This window comes from Macrobrachium nipponense, chromosome 40 (assembly GCF_015104395.2).
Source record: "Macrobrachium nipponense isolate FS-2020 chromosome 40, ASM1510439v2, whole genome shotgun sequence".
In the NCBI taxonomy this organism is placed as follows: Eukaryota; Metazoa; Arthropoda; class Malacostraca; order Decapoda; family Palaemonidae; genus Macrobrachium; species Macrobrachium nipponense.
In genome coordinates, this window is record NC_061101.1 from 41,235,608 (window position 1) to 41,252,792 (window position 17,185).

At 36.1% G+C, this 17,185-nt stretch overlaps 1 protein-coding gene across 5 annotated transcripts in view; it reads right to left on the reverse strand.

Annotated features, from left to right (window-relative positions):
• LOC135212111 (uncharacterized) overlaps nt 1–17,185 on the reverse strand; it is a 210,308-nt gene that overhangs the window by 141,294 nt on the left and 51,829 nt on the right. The gene's annotated exons all lie outside the window — the stretch shown is intronic.

A 17,185-nucleotide genomic window follows, 5' to 3' on the forward strand; every position in this document is an offset into this window, starting at 1 on the left:
CATACCATATGCATATAAATGTATATGTGTGTACGTGAATACACGCGCATACAACTGTACCCGATTGTAGATAAATGCAAAGTAAATAAAGACATAGCAAACTTCATTTTCTGGAAACGTCAAATATGTTTATGTTCACATAAACATACTTGTTGACAGAATAATATGCAAGTCCAGGATAGTTTACAATTATGCATACACATACACGTATCGAATGTATATACATAAATTATATATATACGTGTGTGTGCGTGTATGAAGTACCAAGAGCAGCAGTTGTCTTCATAAACGTTAATATTAATTCTTGCAATATCCGTTAGCAGAGCTCGAATTGGAGTTCACAGTTAATCTCCAATACCAACATTATAAATAGGTAATCCAAATATGAGAGAGAGAGAGAGAGAGAGAGAGAGAGAGAGAGAGAGAGAGAGAGAGAGATTGATGCACTATAATTTGTGAATACCTGTCAAATAAAAAACCAAGGAATAAATTATCTAACGGCAGGAGAGAGAGAGAGAGAGAGAGAGAGAGAGACTGCGCTCGTGATATATCACATCTTAATAACATCAATAATATTTTAGGTCTTTTTTGCAGTAGTTCAAACTTTTCACATTTAAATGGACATTTTTGGGAACAAAATGTGTTTATGCATATGTTACCTTTTAACATGAAATTACAGCATAAATATTTATTTCTTACTAATTCTGTTTTTATTTAAAATTACTACAAAGTCTCCTTTTGACTTTATCATCATTCACACTGAATATGATTTAACATTTCTTGTTTCCGTAACATTCGGCTTGAATGAAATAGTCGTTTGAGATATTTCATCGCCAATAAAGTAAATTAACATTGAAGAACTTATTTCCATTCCAACCAAAACCTCAAAATATTTTCCCTTACTTTACAATCAACAGGCAATAGTTTTTTTTTTTTTCATCTGCATATCTTCTAAATACTAAGCATGCTGTTTGAACTACGTTTCTCTTCCTCTCCTAACCTCTCACTCCTAAGCAAAACTTCCTCTAATAGTTAACTAAGCATTATATAGATGTATTTTTTGCAGAGATTAGACTTCTGACTATGTTCAGAAACAATCCTTTGATCTGGAGAATCCTAACGAGAGAGAGAGAGAGAGAGAGAGAGAGAGAGAGAGAGAGAGAGAGAGAGAGAGAGAGAGAGAGAGAGAGAGAGAGAGAGAGAGATAACTCGTGAATGTTTCAAACAATGCAGAAGATTCAACGACCGAAATGCAGCCGAGAGACAAAGCCTTGTTGACCTTTTCCTTCTCTTAACAATCAAAATAGATTGGATAAATTTGTAGTGCAAGATTATTCACAAAACCTCATTTCATAATATCAAAACAATTATCACCTCACGGGAACGCAATAATAAATATTATACACACCAAGACGGCACAGAGCTCCCTACGGCACGTCTTACTCCTCAAACCTCCTTAGAGCAACTGACTTGAAAGGTGCCGTGCCACGGTGCCAGCTTGCCAGGTGGACGTCAACTTGGAATATGCATGCAACGCAGTATCCCATTAACATGCTTGAAAACGTTTTCTATGAAGCCGATTCTCTCTCGCAACGTTATTTACTTATTATTCGGTAAAAGAACTGTCGTAATACGTTACTTAAAGAGTAGTGCTATCAGTAGTTGTATTAAACACAATTCACATGACAGCGTTAGTGATAGTAGTAGTAAGAAATTTGCTGGACTAAACTACAGACCTGTAAATTAGATAATGCTGTTTAGGCTGTAATTGCTACTAGTTAATTATAAACTCACATATCTAGAGCTAATGAAGCACGGTGGAAAAATTTCAAGTTGAAACACTGATTTAAGGGTAGACACAGGAGCCGGACTCTGTCTGCGTTACTGCTTTTTATGTCTGAGCTTTCGCAATGTCTATCTTTGTAAGCTTTCCGTGAAAAGCTAACCAGATAATTTCTACGAAAAAACGCAGAGAGAGAGAGAGAGAGAGAGAGAGAGAGAGAGAGAGAGAGAGAACTATTTAACTTGAGCTAGACTAATTCCAATAAAAAAAATCTCAACCCTGAAACTCAAAACGAAACGCACTCATATTTAATGAGCAGCATTCAACAACGTAGGTAATTTTGGAAATGCGTGGCACTGTAAACGCGTGAGGTGGCCAATAGATAATGTGACCAGTTTTTTTTCGGTAAAGCGGGACATTTCACATAATATATATATATATATATATATATATATATATATATATATATATATATATATATATATATATATATAATAATGCTATCGTACCTTCGGTGACTTTCTCGGCCCTTTATTCTGCCGACATCAGCAGCTCAAAGGGCCGCACTTTTATACACTTTAGTCTATAATATGTTTTTTTAATTCACTTCAATGGGTATCGTAGCAGTCGGAGAAGACGATAGAGGTTACCAGATAGTGCAATGGCAAAATTAAATAAAATATCAGTACTATTCCATTAAAATGGGGACAGTTTTGTATTTGTAGCACAAAAAAGCGGGACAATATTCACGAAAAAAAAAAAGTGGGACATTTTGCTAACTTAAAAAAAAAGCTGAAGTTAACTGAAGTTAACTGTTTATCCGAACACTTCACACAAAACATTTTTACATTCTTTAGCTATCCTCCCAGTTTCTGGAGACCACAATTTAACCCTACGATCTGCCTTATTATCTATCTATGATAACAAAATCCGAGTAGATCTTTGTTTGTCCACCCTGGGTGGGGGCGGGGTAGATAGGGGGATTGGGAGGATAGGGGAGACATGACAAATCCACCCTACTCCTGCAAACCTGTTTGTCTGCCCCGGCTGGGGGAGAGGTAGTTAGGGGGATTGGGAGGGTAGGGAGCCATGGCATAAATACCACCCTCCTAAAAACCTGCTTGTCCGTCCCGGTTGGGGCCACCAAGCTCATATTTTGAAAGGCTACCGAGTCACATTCATTATCTTACGTCCTCCTCCAAACTTCGTTACCGGCCAGGTTGATGACTCAGAAGAAAGTACTTTCACCTTACAACCAAAACAATTTTCAAGTAATGTATTTAGGACTATGAACCAGGACTAAATTCAATTCATTTTCTAGGCAGATGGATGTCGTCTTAATTAAGCTAGACATTTTTATTCTTTTTTATCAAAAGCCTAAGTGAGATGGGTTCCCTGTAGTGACTGTTTCACAGGTCACATCTTCGCCTTGAAAGCATCGTGCCTCCAACCTGCCAAAGGTCTCAATTTTCTCCACTCCTCCTCTCTCCCTTTTTTTTCTGGGCGTCACTGGCATTAGTCATCTAAGAACTGAGCACTTCATTGGAACTCCCTAACCTTTACCGCATTTAAACAATGAGCCCTTTATAGATTCTGCCAGGTAACGGTGTAAGCACAATTGACCAATGCCCCCAAGCATAAGAGGGTACTAGGAATCTCCTAACTTAAAAATAAGGAGATTAATCGACAGCAGAAATTTGGAACATGATACCCAGAATCCAAATTGGAAAGAAAGAACAAGGAGAAAGTGAATTTAAAAGACAAGGACAAGACATCTTAACGGTTTGTGAATCGCAGAAGAAACGAACTGGAAAAGCAGAGATTGGATTGGGGTAATGTGTGTATTTATTCAGCAACAGCAAATGGTATTGGTAAAGTAGGCATGATTTTAACATCAAATGCAGAAAGGGCCGGTGGAGAGCAGTGATCTGTCATTACTACTGGCATGATTTCAATCAAAATACAAGTATTAAGTGTGTAATGCACCAAACAAATGAAATCTGCAAAGAAATTGAAGATGAATTTTAATAAAACTGAAAGTTTTGCATGAAGTATTAGAAAAAGATAAGAGATATGTTCCTGGTGATATGAATGCAAAAACTGGTAAGCACAATGAAGATATGGAGGATGTAATGAGCATGGAAGGACTGGTGGGAAAACAAAAGAAAATAGGGTGGAAATTATTAGTTTCTGTGATGTTCCTAACACGGAAATTGGAAGCCTTCTTTTCTAGCACAAGGTCACCCATAGATACACCTAGACACCTCCATATAGTAGCTGTAGAAATCAAATGTCAACAGTGATCTGGGACTTCTCACTGCCACACTTAAGCTGAAATGAAAAGCATCCAGCAGAGAAGGTGTCAAAATATCATCTAGGTTTGATACGGTAAAGCTGCTTCTAGATGAATATCAAGAGGCTTTTATGCTTGACAGTGAAACAGGTTTGCAATTCTAAAAGCCATATCTTGGGAAAAGAAGGAAATCAATGAAGACTGGTTTAAAATCAAGGATGCATATCAATCTGCTGGAAAGAAGTGCCGGTACTGGGATATGGGGTAAAAAGGACAGGAACCTTGGATACTATAATGTACAATAGAACGTGCGAAGTATTCAAGTTCAGATAGCGAATTTAAAGAATATTCACGAAGAGACAAAGAAAATATTTGGACATACAGGCTGATGATGTTGACAAAGCCATGTATTCAGGAAGTGGCACTTCCGTAATGGTACCCCACAGACTATACCAGTCAGGAGGAAGAATGGGTCATAGTAACATCAGAAGAAGAGAGACAACACTTCAAGGAACAGTTTTGTCAGTCCTTAAGTAGGAGGCTTAGATCATCTGATTGATCTCCAAGTACCTAATGCCCCCACAAATGAACTTAAGGATGAATTTGCAGTTCCTGAAGTGGACTCAAAACAAAGAAACTAAGGAGATGGAAAACACCAGGTTATGATGGAATCATTGCAGAGGTGATTTTAACTGAAACTGAAATGACACTTCATACATTAACTACTCTTTTGCAGAATATGGGATGAGGAAACAAAGCCTAGTGATAGGGAGCTGGAGATCGAAGCTAGGGTACCAATACCAAAGCTGAATGTGTTTACTTTAGAGGTAATGCACTTACGTTCACTGTGTTGAAAATATTCAGCATGCTTATTCAAGTTAGTTTTAGAGAAGGCAGGAGTTACAAAAATCAAACATGTAAGACTTATTGTGCAGCATTCTATGGAATTTATAAAAATCCCTTTCTGATAGCTGTTACTGATTGAGAGAGCATTTGAAAGCAACCACAGACCAATATAAAGTAAGGTCCTGTGTCTAAGGCATTCCCATTAAGTAAGCAAACCTAATTGAAATTATCAAAAACTGAAGAAGATACAAAATTAATGCTGAAGGATCTCGTCATGTAAGTTCGTAGAAAGTGGTGGGGTACTACAGGGGAGTGCTACTTTATCTTTGCTGTGACTCGTTTCCATAGATTTTTACAATGGTCAATAGTAGGGAATTAAAAAATAGAGTTGTGGGAGGAGAAAACAAGAAGTTCATCGTATGAAATGTTTTCTGGTACAAAAAAAAAAAAAAAAAAAAAAAAAAAAAAAAAAAAAAAAAAAAAAAAAAAAACGACGACTGTATGCTGGAATGCAGGATGATGGGCCCTAGAGTGGCCAGAGAGAAGATGCGAGAGAATAAAAACCCATGTATTAAAATAGAGAGGAAATGGTGAACAGGACTTCAGGGGGATAAGTTGTTCAACAAAGACGTCAATACAGAGAAAGGTTAAGGACCAACGGAAGCCCAGAATGAAAGAAGCAAATGGAGATGGTGTCCAAAGAAAACTCAGATCTTGATTGATGGTTTGATTATTTTGGGGACTTGTTGAATGTCAAGTAAAAGATGCAACAGTGGGGGGGGGGGGGGTTGGCTAAGATTGAGGATGCTTGTAGAAATTACTGTTGAGGATGTAAGGACGGCAATCAAGAGGCTGCACAAGTAATTTCTAGTATTACATAGATAAATAATGTGGTAAGGTGGTGAAAGTGACTGAGTGGCTGATTTGGGAATGTATGGAATATCTGAATGAGAGAAAGGTTTCAAAGGAATGGGAGAGAGGAATAATTGTTCCCGTGCAGACGTGTAAATGTGATAGCAGAGGCTGTAAAATGGTAAGACAGATGACAGACTTCAGATGGGAAGAACAGTGAGAGTTTACATGTGAAAGAGGGTGTTTGCATCGGGTGTTTTCTAGGTAATACGTTCCCACATGCAAGACGGTTGGAAATAAGAGGAAAAACTGTATATATGTGGTATAAGGACCACGAGAGCTTATTACAAACGCCAGAGGTAATGTGGAGGGTGTTAATGAGGTATGGTACAGAAGGTGAATTACTTAAAGTGATAGTTTTATGATGAAAAGGCAGCATGTGTTACATCCCCATGGCTAATTAGTACCTTTGTGGCAGGAGATTTTTGAGCAAATATATGGGATAAAAGGACTTGTTGGTATGTGGATTGTGGATTGTAGAATGGCTGATGTTTGCAGATGATACAGTAGTGATTGGCGTCAGAGCAGAGAAACCGCAGAGAATACTGAAAGATTGAAAGCGTTTTAAAGAGGAGAAAGAGTACAGCAAGAGAACAATTATGAAAGTAAATGGAAACCCAAAAAGTGAAGCAGAGATCAATACTATGAAATGTGGGAGAATGGAATCAGTATAATCTCACAAAGATATAAGGAGCAAATATTTTGAATCAAAGTAGGATGAGAATAGAGGTAAGTGGAAGAATGCATGAAGGAAGAAAGGTAACAAGATGTGTATAAAGAATAAGAGGAAACTTGGAGGGTCTATGGAAGACAATGCTGGAATGTTTTACGAGTTTGTTGAACCAACTAGCATCTATGGAACTGGAATGTTTTAAAGAGTTTGATGAACCAACTAACCTCTATGGAACTTTTTGATGAACGAACTAGCCTCTATGGAACTTTTTGATGAACCAACTAACCTCTATGGAATAAAGTTTCAATGTAAAATGTAAGTGAAAGACGAGTGGAACCTTACGTAATATAAGCAAAATTGAAAGGATGAGAAATGTGGAGATATGTAACGGAATTGACATGACGGTTAGTGTCTGTTCCATTCGGAATTTTACAGAAATGAGGAAATGAATGCCTAGATAAGGGCGGACAGATGGTGCAAAAGATGATCTGGACAAGGTACTCATCCTTGACGGAGGTTTCTCCTCTCCAAACGCTCTTGATTCAGAATGTATCTATTTTAGATAGGTGTATATGTGATTCACAAAGATGGCTACATTTTGAGATGCAAATTGTGTTGACAGCTGTAGCTTGTGCTTGTGAAGTATTACAGACTATTATTGATATATATTTATTTATTTATCGATTTTATTTTTTTGTGCTATAGAGGTTACATCTTCCTCTCCTGGACCCCACAATAATGTTTTTCACCAACCTACCGACGTCCATTCTCTCCACATGACCAGACTATCTCAAAAGACGGTTATATAATTTCACCTAAGGTAAAATTTTGCTATTTATACTTCTCTTCACATTTCTGGCCTTTTCGCCTCATCTAACGCCACACTGTATACTACTCCGCTCACCTTATAGCTTTAACATTCTTTCCTGCCCTCACATTCAAGTCCACATTTCACTGGCAAAAAAACTGATTGCCTCTCTCTCTAAAATATATATCACACATACGCAGGTGAAAGACTAGATACGGGGTATAGGTCCTGACCGGTTTCAACTTTGTTTCCAAGCCATTAACGTTAATGGCTTGGAAATAAAGTCGAAACCGGTCAGAACATGTATATATATACACAAACAGACTCACACACATATATCTGTATAAATAAAATTTTTTCACATCACCGTGATTCATATACATACATTAAGCTACAAATGTCCTTTAATATCCAATTCGCTCTACCTCAGAATTGGATATTAAAGGACATTTATAGCTTAATGTCTGTGTGTGTATATATATATATATATATATATATATATATATATATATATATATATATATATATATAAAGAGCCTATAAAGTCTTCATAAACAGTACCTATTAACTAATAAGGCGTTTAACTGTATACTCACCCCAGTCTTGAAAGAACGAAAAAAAGGCAAAGAAAAAAAAAAAACGCGGAGACCTTACGATATATATGTATATATATTACCAGTTAATGAACAAGGACAAAAAAATAGATAAAAAATAAAAAATGCAAAGTCTTCCGAGACATACTACCATCATGAGTAATTTCCATCAAAGAAATAATATATTACAGAATAAACACCTCCTATCTAATTCCCCGTCCCATGGGAATAAGGCACTTAGGCGATCAAGATATATCTCCCCGAATCGATACTGAGAGAGAGAGAGAGAGAGAGAGAGAGAGAGAGAGAGAGAGAGAGAGAGAGAGAGAGAGAGAGAGAGAGAGAGAGTGAGTGAAGTGAACGAGGCACTTGCGATAGGGTTGTAAAGAGCCAGTAACGTACAACCCTTTTGGGAACGCCGAAATAACAGCCTGGACGAGGCACGGTCGAGAGTACATGTTTTTCGTGACGTCTATAAACGACAGCCTATCAAAAGGTCTCGAGACAGAATGGCAACAATAGATAGATATAATAATTATATTTCACAGCATCGAACAGCAGGGTAGGTAACAAAAATAATAATAATGTTTTATCTCTCCAACGGGAAAGATGATGATTAATAAAATAATAATAATAATAATAATTAATTAAAAAATAATTAATAATAATAATAATAATTAAAAATAAAAATAATAATAATTAATAAGGTTAGAAGAAACAACACCAACTTGAAGAGCAGAATTTTCCCCAGTTTATTTACAAAAGAAACTAGCCAAACCAAACTCCCTTCCAAGGAATAGTTCCTTCCATATAAAAAAAGTAAATTATCCTCTACATTATTGCAGCCCTCATCAAATACTATTCAGGATTTTAGCAAAAACTTTGGAGTGAGGCTACAATTCCATGCCAGTATGTATTGCATCTACAAACATTAGTTACGAAAACGGGGAAATACATATCTGAATAACAGATTAAATAAATGTAAGGAATAAAATATGGAAATTCTTTACTGTACAAATATCAAAATAGAACATGGATAAGACCTTCACATGTTCTCTAGCGAAGTTCTCTAGCGAAAACAAGTCACTTAATGATTGCTATATCAGAAATGACGTACAATCTGGATAATTCCTTACACCATATTACTTAAATACAAAGCAAAGCAAGTATTTTTTTTTTTAACTACAGGCCTGATTGAAAACAATGACAATTTTCCCACACAAATTCCTTTTTCTTCAAATGCAAATAGGACAATTGACAGAGCACAAAGTTCTTTTTCCCTAAACGTAAATTACGCATGAAGAATTAGATGGAATGGAGTGGAATAGTAAAGGTAGTCCCAAAGGTCAAAAGCACTGGGAAAGGGACCCTATGAGGTCATTCAGTGCTGGAAACAAAGGAATTGAGAGAAAGTAGTGCGCTGAAGGCACTAACCCCTACGGGGTGATGAATTAGATGCTAGGTAAAAGTTATGTTACAATGCAAAAATACAATAGTTGTTATCTTCAAAATAGATAAAATATTTGACAAATAGAGAGCGTAAAAATAAAAAAATTTACTATAAAAAAACTCATGCATAAGCTGACATGTCTGTTCACTCTGCTGCCAATTGCAGATCAAATTATTAATGTTTTCTACGAAATGCATTTCACTGACACCACTGACAATATTTTAAAAACTGAAAGGGAAAAAAATGACATTAAATGTCCCAAGGCAACAAATATAAAGACTACTGACTCAGACAAGCAGTTTTGTATTTATGAAATATGATTAAATTGAAAATATAAGCTACCAAGAATAATTAGAATTAACATATCATTAATCTTATTATAGCACAAGTAATTTGCATACATATTACTCTGTATAACCATGAACTATGATGCGAAAAACTCCACGTTAAAGTTGCTGTCGTTCAGCCCGGGGCATCTTATTTAAACCCTCTCTTATACGATCGTCATTTTTTATGGTAATGGTAGACTAACATGAAGACAAGAGTCATTTTCCTTAAAATCGACGAAATGCGGTCTTAAATAATTCCCCACTCCCCTTTGAAAAATAATAAATGGGAACTCTGGGAAAATATAATCGCGCAATAGATTTCGGCAAACGCCATCCTCAACAATTTCGTGCCTCTGCATCATTTGTCACAAGAAATCTGAACGATCACTAAACGTTTTCCAAAACGTTTCGTTCGCTATCTGTCTTTAGCATTATATTAGTCGTAAAAGTTTTGTCATTTCGTCTCATGTCAAGAGTATCCCTTACATCGTCCGCACTAAAATATTAAAAAATCTATCACGTAATAGCATCTATATATATATATTATATATATATATATACTATATTATATATATATATATATATATATATACCACATATATATATATATATATATATATATAGATATATATATATATATATATATATATATATATATATATATATATATAGAGAGAGAGAGAGAGATAGAGAGAGGAGAGAGAACAAAATGTTAATTTTAAAACGACACCTCCAACAGTAACCAACCACCTCATATAAAAAGGGCCTCAAAGAACTGATAAATGGTTAAATAACCTAACTCTACACTCAGGAACACGGAAAACCGAGAAAAGTATCTTTATATATAACTTATAAGCGAGGATTTGTCCACTTCTAAACCGCCAACATTCTTTTTATGAACCGCACCGCAGAGCAATCATTAGCAACTTCTGTAAGGTAGAATCAGGACAAGTCCTGGCGTCCGATTCAAGCCAGAGAAGGACTTCACAAACCATGTATCTACCTAAGGAATGCTATTTATATTCCAAGTTACGACAGTCTAAAACATCTGATCTTCCGATGCAGATGCAACAACATACCGCTAACTTACGTAAATGTTGAAAATAAAATAGGAATTGAAGACCAACCATTTTTGTTGAAAAGTTGCTGGCCGCTTTCACCCTTTCATGCAGGAACTGACTGCACTTATTTAAGCTTTCTTATTCTGTCTTGACGCTTTTTAACGAGGTATTGATCAGTGGGTGGATTGTGAAACCAATACTAAACCTTTAAAGCTTAATTTAATTCATATTTAATTTGAAACTGCGTAAGGTAGTTTAAACACATGTTTAGCACCATTCATATTGCTATAAGGGCATAACACAGCATGACAATGTAACTATACCAAATGAACGTTGTCCATTTGAGAATGAAGTTTTAAAAAGTATATCTAGGCGTCAGGAGGTAAAATAGACTAATAAATGACACCATGAAGATGAAAAAGGGGAGATGACTGTGTCTTGGACAAGTCCTTCGCACCATCCCAGGGACAAAAGTACGGTAGACACGAACACATTTGAATGATGATTATGAAGTACGAGGATTGACGCGAATGGAGAATTGTGAAAGTGAAGGCACAAGAAAGACATGAGTAAGGGGAGTACAGGACTCTGTGTGTGGCACGGCTTCATGATGATGATGATGATACATAAAAAATACAAGATAATATAACGTGAACTTTTTACTTCTACCAAAAATTCGAAAATAAGATGGCGACTTGTCGAAATATTCATAATTTTAATATCAATTCCATTGCACTTGCCAATAACAGTGTAATGAAAGAGTCTTGGCCAGCTAAAGAAAGTCAGTTTCCAAAAACACCCCAGATCCACATTTTCATTAAATAACAATCTCCTGAAACTTGACAGTGACAGGTAAGAAACTGAAAACTTTCAACCGAATTCTTCATAGAAGAGGAATCAAGTCGAAAGGAAAGTGTACTACAATATTACGGGAAATTTTGGAATCTTTAGACTGACTGATCATAAGAGTAGCTTCAGACCAGTTATTAGGAAATATAGAAAATATAGAAGAGAATACATATAAGATCTATGAGGTCATTCAGCGCTGAAACTGACATTGACAGTAAGGAGGTTTGAAAAATGTAACAGGAGGAAAACTTCGCAGCTGCACTACGAAACAATTGTTAGGAGAGGGAGGAAAGTAAGATGGAAGCAAGAAAATAAGAACAGAGATACCGTAAAAAGAATGAAAGGGGTTGCAGCTAGGGGCCGAAGGGACTCTGCAAAGAACCTTAAGTAATGCCTACAGTGCACCTATCGACAGTATAGAAAATATAGAAACCACAGTCAATAATCCGTGTAATCAAACATCAAAATATACTATCATTTAAGCGATTAAAATAAAGAACTAAACAACGCACTAGAGTATTGTAAAGACTAAACATGCGTTTGCACTTCGATCAACCAGCAACTGAGAGAGAGAGAGAGAGAGAGAGAGAGAGAGAGAGAGAGAGAGAGAGAGAGAGAGAGAGAGAGATTTTATCCCAATATTGATCCATCAAGGGTGACTTTCCTCCAGGTAAAAAAAAAAAAGAGGAAGACGGTAATTACGTCCACCTGTAGTAGCCATCCTTATCAGAGCATAGCATCTGCTAACGCAAGAAGGGGGAGATAAGAGATAAGGAAATAAACGTATCGCATAACGTCAACTGCGTGTCATGACAAGATGAGGCTCCTTGATTTCGCGAGGGAACAGAGGGGAGGGCGGGGAAAACCAAAGCCATAAACAGCAGCCAATTACGGAGATAACGTTTGCCGATGCCGTCTGCTGATAAGGTTGGTCCCCGCCTTGCTAAGCTGCGCTAACGAGTGGTTATCGTTTCTAATGAGAATAGAACAGATGGGACTTATGAGGTCAGTCAACGCTGAAACGGAAATTAACAGTAAGGAGGTTTGAAAGGTGTAATACAATTGTAAGAGAGGGTGGAAAGTCAGATAGAAGAAAGAGAATATGAACGGAGGTTATTAAGTCAAAGGAGTGAAAGAGGTTACAGCTAGGGGTCGGAGAGACGCTGCAAAGAACCTTAAGCAGTGCCTACAGTTCACCACATAAGGTTCTCTGACGGCATTAGCCACGCTATGGAGCGAATCTAATGCGGACTTTCACGTCATTTCACTTTTCGCGGAAGAGAAAGATTTGTGTTAGCACTTTTGAGCTTAATTTTGGGATAACTAATTTCGTTCTACATATATCCATAGAACTAAGTAACGGCTGCATCTATGCCCCTAAAACAATCCCCTCCCCCCCCCCCCCACCCCCCCCAGGAAAAAAAATAAATATAAATAAACACCGCAACAGAACTATTAGAAGGAATGAAATACGACGAAAGCGACAAAAGAGAAATCGGGAGTAAACAAGATAAAACAAATACGCAGAAAACCAGAAAATAAAAAAATAAAAAATAAAAAAATTGAGGTCTGACCCCAGGAGAAGGAAGCTTAAGAAAATCTCCAGGATTATTTCATTACTTGCAACATCTCCGTCCAATCAAGAACATTCTTTTATAACGGTATCGATTAAATCCTAGGACATAAACTCGGTTCAATGACCAATATGTGGCAAACATCCTCATGAATAAAACCATCTTAAGTATCTACTTCCCATACGATTATACTCTATTCATATCTATCTTCTGATATTTAGCAAAAATAATGAAATTAAAATTAGATAAAACTGCAAGGTTCATAGGTCAATCATCGCATATTTTTTTCTGAATTTTGAAATCCCAAGAATACAAGGAGGTACAGTATTCGAACGTATACTCTATTCAAATCTACCTTCTGATGTTTACAAAAAGTATGAAAGTGTAATCAGACCAAACAGTAAGTTTCAAAGGTCAATCATCACATATTTTTTCAGAATTTTGAAATCCCAAGGATACAACTTAGTACAGTAATCGAACTTGGTTTATATAAGAAAAAAATTACCAAGAGGCGCCGGTCTATGGCAAACCTTTTTTCGCCTTTGACATATACGGATGAAATGCCACGAGAGTGTAACATCACGGAGAGAGGAAGGGGCGATATAATTTCTGTGAATATCATACCCCGGCAAAAAGCCAGGGGACAAGATTGAAAAAAATAAATGAAAATAAATTATAAGAATAACTCGACTAGACCTCGAAATTCAGGGATATTCAAAACAAACCATAAATCACTAAGTCGCCGCCTTTTTCGGGTGATACATACTAGTGGTATACAAAGAACACAAAGAAATCATGCATATTCTTGACTACTATAATGACAATATATAATTTGACATATATCCATCGCCAATGATTTGGGTTATAATATATATATATAATATATATATATAATATATATATATGTGTGTGTGTGTGTGTGTGTGATATATAACGTAATTTGTGTGTGATGTGTAGTGTGTGTGTGTGTGTGTGTACAAAGAAGCATTTGGACTCCCACGCAAATGCTCTGCGGCAATCACGACCACTCAGGGAAAAGGCAACGTTAGAGTCATCCTCTTGATTGAACGCAAACACATTTTCTAGAATTAAAGAAAGAAAACGTGATTTTAATCGTATCTAAGGCAGACCCTCAATTACCCCGGACCAAGATGTATTGACCGAACACATGCGCTCGCCTCACGAAACCTATTTTACGAATTCGTGCAGCAGTTTGGCGGGATAAGGAATGACGAAAGGTATTCGTGTAACTGTATAAAGTTGGAGATGTAATAATTACAATACGCTTCCTTATAGAAGTTGTTCTGATATAGATTATGATAAAAAAAATTAATGACCAATCTCTCTCTCTCTTTATCATATGTATATGATATATATATGTATATATATATATATATATATATATATATATATATATATATATATATATATATATATATATATATATATATATATATATATATATATATATATATAATACATCATACATACATATATACATATCTCTCTCTCTCTCATATATATGATATATATATATATATATATATATATTATATATATTGTGTGTGTACGTACTTATATGAGCCCCTTCAGTAATCACGAAAACATCAGAGCATCGAATGCTTGCGCCCGAGTACCTTAAACTGAATATGTAAAAAAATGGAAAGCACATGAAACCTTGACTTTCAATCGTGAAAAGATTTTTAGAGAAAATTAAGTTTTTCTACCTTTTAAACTGTCTCCGATATTCTAATTTTAGTCTGTCATATATTAGTATATTTTACCTTCCTTGGTCTCTCCTACTAATTACTGATCACGATGATACCTTCGAAGATTTGTATCGCAAGAAGGCGTTTTAACAAAAAAGGAATCATAAACAGTCTAATGGTTATTCCTCACGAGAGAAAAAAATAACAATAAGATGACAAAAAAAAAAAAAAAAAACAAAAAAAAAAAAAAAAAAAAAAAAAAAAAAAAAAACAAAAATCCGAGAGAAATCGCTCCCAAAAGATAACACACACACACACTACGCATATATATATAATATATATATATATATATATATATATATATATATATATATATATATATTTATATATATATATATATATATATATATATTATATATATATATATATATATATATATATATATATATATATATATATATATGTGTGTGTGTGTGTATGTATAACTGATTCAGGAAAGTTTGGAACGTGATGAATGCATAAGTAAAGGTATAAGCCACGAAGGAAAGATAAACACTGGAGTAGCTTGCAAGATCTTTCGACTCATGTCGAAAGATCTTTCAGCTACTCCAGTGCTTATCTTTCCTTTGTGGCTTTATACCTTCATATATCTATATATATATATATATATATATATATATATATATATATATACATATATGTGTGTATGTATGAATGTTTATAAATATGTATAGCTATATATATATATATATATATATATATGGTTGGATGAGGGAAGCGGCGATTCACGGAATGGGCGAATCAGTAAAGTAGAGAGCAGTGTGAGCACATGGGGAAGAGCGTGTCGTGTCTATGGAAACCAAGATGCAATATACTAAAGGACTGTTTAGCCAACTCTCCTTTATAGCAGTGAAGCATGGGAGTTGATTGTGACAAAGGAAAATGGTTGACGTTGTATAGAAGAGCATGTGGTATATTTGCCACAAAAAAGAATTGAAAGGATGTGTAGTGTGGAGATAAGCAAACCTGGTCAAAAAATAAAAGTAGGTAAAAGGATGCGTTGTGACAAGACCAGTGCACAGTCTTTCCTCGACTGGATTCCGCTGTGTCCCCGGTTCTTTGTGAATGCAATCGTACTATATTCATCAGGGTCATGGGAGATTCATCTGTGTATAGTTTCATACTATAAATTGTATTAGCAATGTCCTATCGGGGCCAGAGAATGAATCTGGAGCAATGACAAAAGCCTAACTGGCAGTGCAGATCCCACCAGAATGCTGGAGAAGCCGCACTCCCACCACAGAACTCAATCGAGGTGGCAGCAACAGTTTTTCTCTTCTAGTCCCCATCATGCGGTCCTTTGATTATCATGTTTATTAAATTGTGTCCTCATTATACAGCACACCATAAGTAGTGATAGTATTCTGTTTCCCGACCCGTGGCTAGTGTTAGTTCGTGTTTACTAGGCTTCATAACAAGTTAGTCTGTGAATCTCTTAAGGGCCATGTGGTCCTCTGTTTAGTCAAGTGATGAGTATCAGGGATGTCGTATTAGTCATGATGGAAATGTTGTACATTCATATGTTTATTTTTATAATAAACCTTTGTAAAAATCCTGTTTTGCCTAATTTACTCATCCCTCACTCAGACCGTTTGTTTGTTTGTTTGTATAGTGTTTTAATGTTGCATGGAACTAGTGGTTATTCAGCAACGGAACCAACAGCTTTACGTGACTTCCGAACCACGTCGAGAGTGAACGTCTATCACCAGAAATACACCTCTCTCCCTCCTCAATGGAATGACCGAGAATCGAACTCATGGCCACCGAGGTGGCACGCCAATACCATACCAACCACGCCACAAGGCGCTTCACGTCAGACAGTGAGCTGTCCTCTAAGGTAGGCCAAAATGGCCATTAACATCTGGCCACTGGTATCCTGGTCGTGAGGGTTTTCACAATAGAATGCACAACATTTTGAGACGGTTTGGTCATTGGGAAAGAACGTGAGTGAGAAAGTGAAAACCAGTAATGGTCCTTGTGTAGGTATTTGAAGTGGCTATTTTTCTGGAAACTCTCTGAACATAAGATTCATCCATAATTCAGCAGCGAAGGATGAATCTGTCAATGGTTACTGGCTTGTCTTTTCTTGGGTGCACACCCAAGCATGGGAAAATGCTTAAAATATATTCACATTCATTCTTAGACTGTTGAATCGAGGTTAACTACCTGATCAGATCAACTTGTGCTGTATTTTTGCTTCATGCACCTGTGCAGAACCACCATCGGCAGTTTATCTCACCCTGCA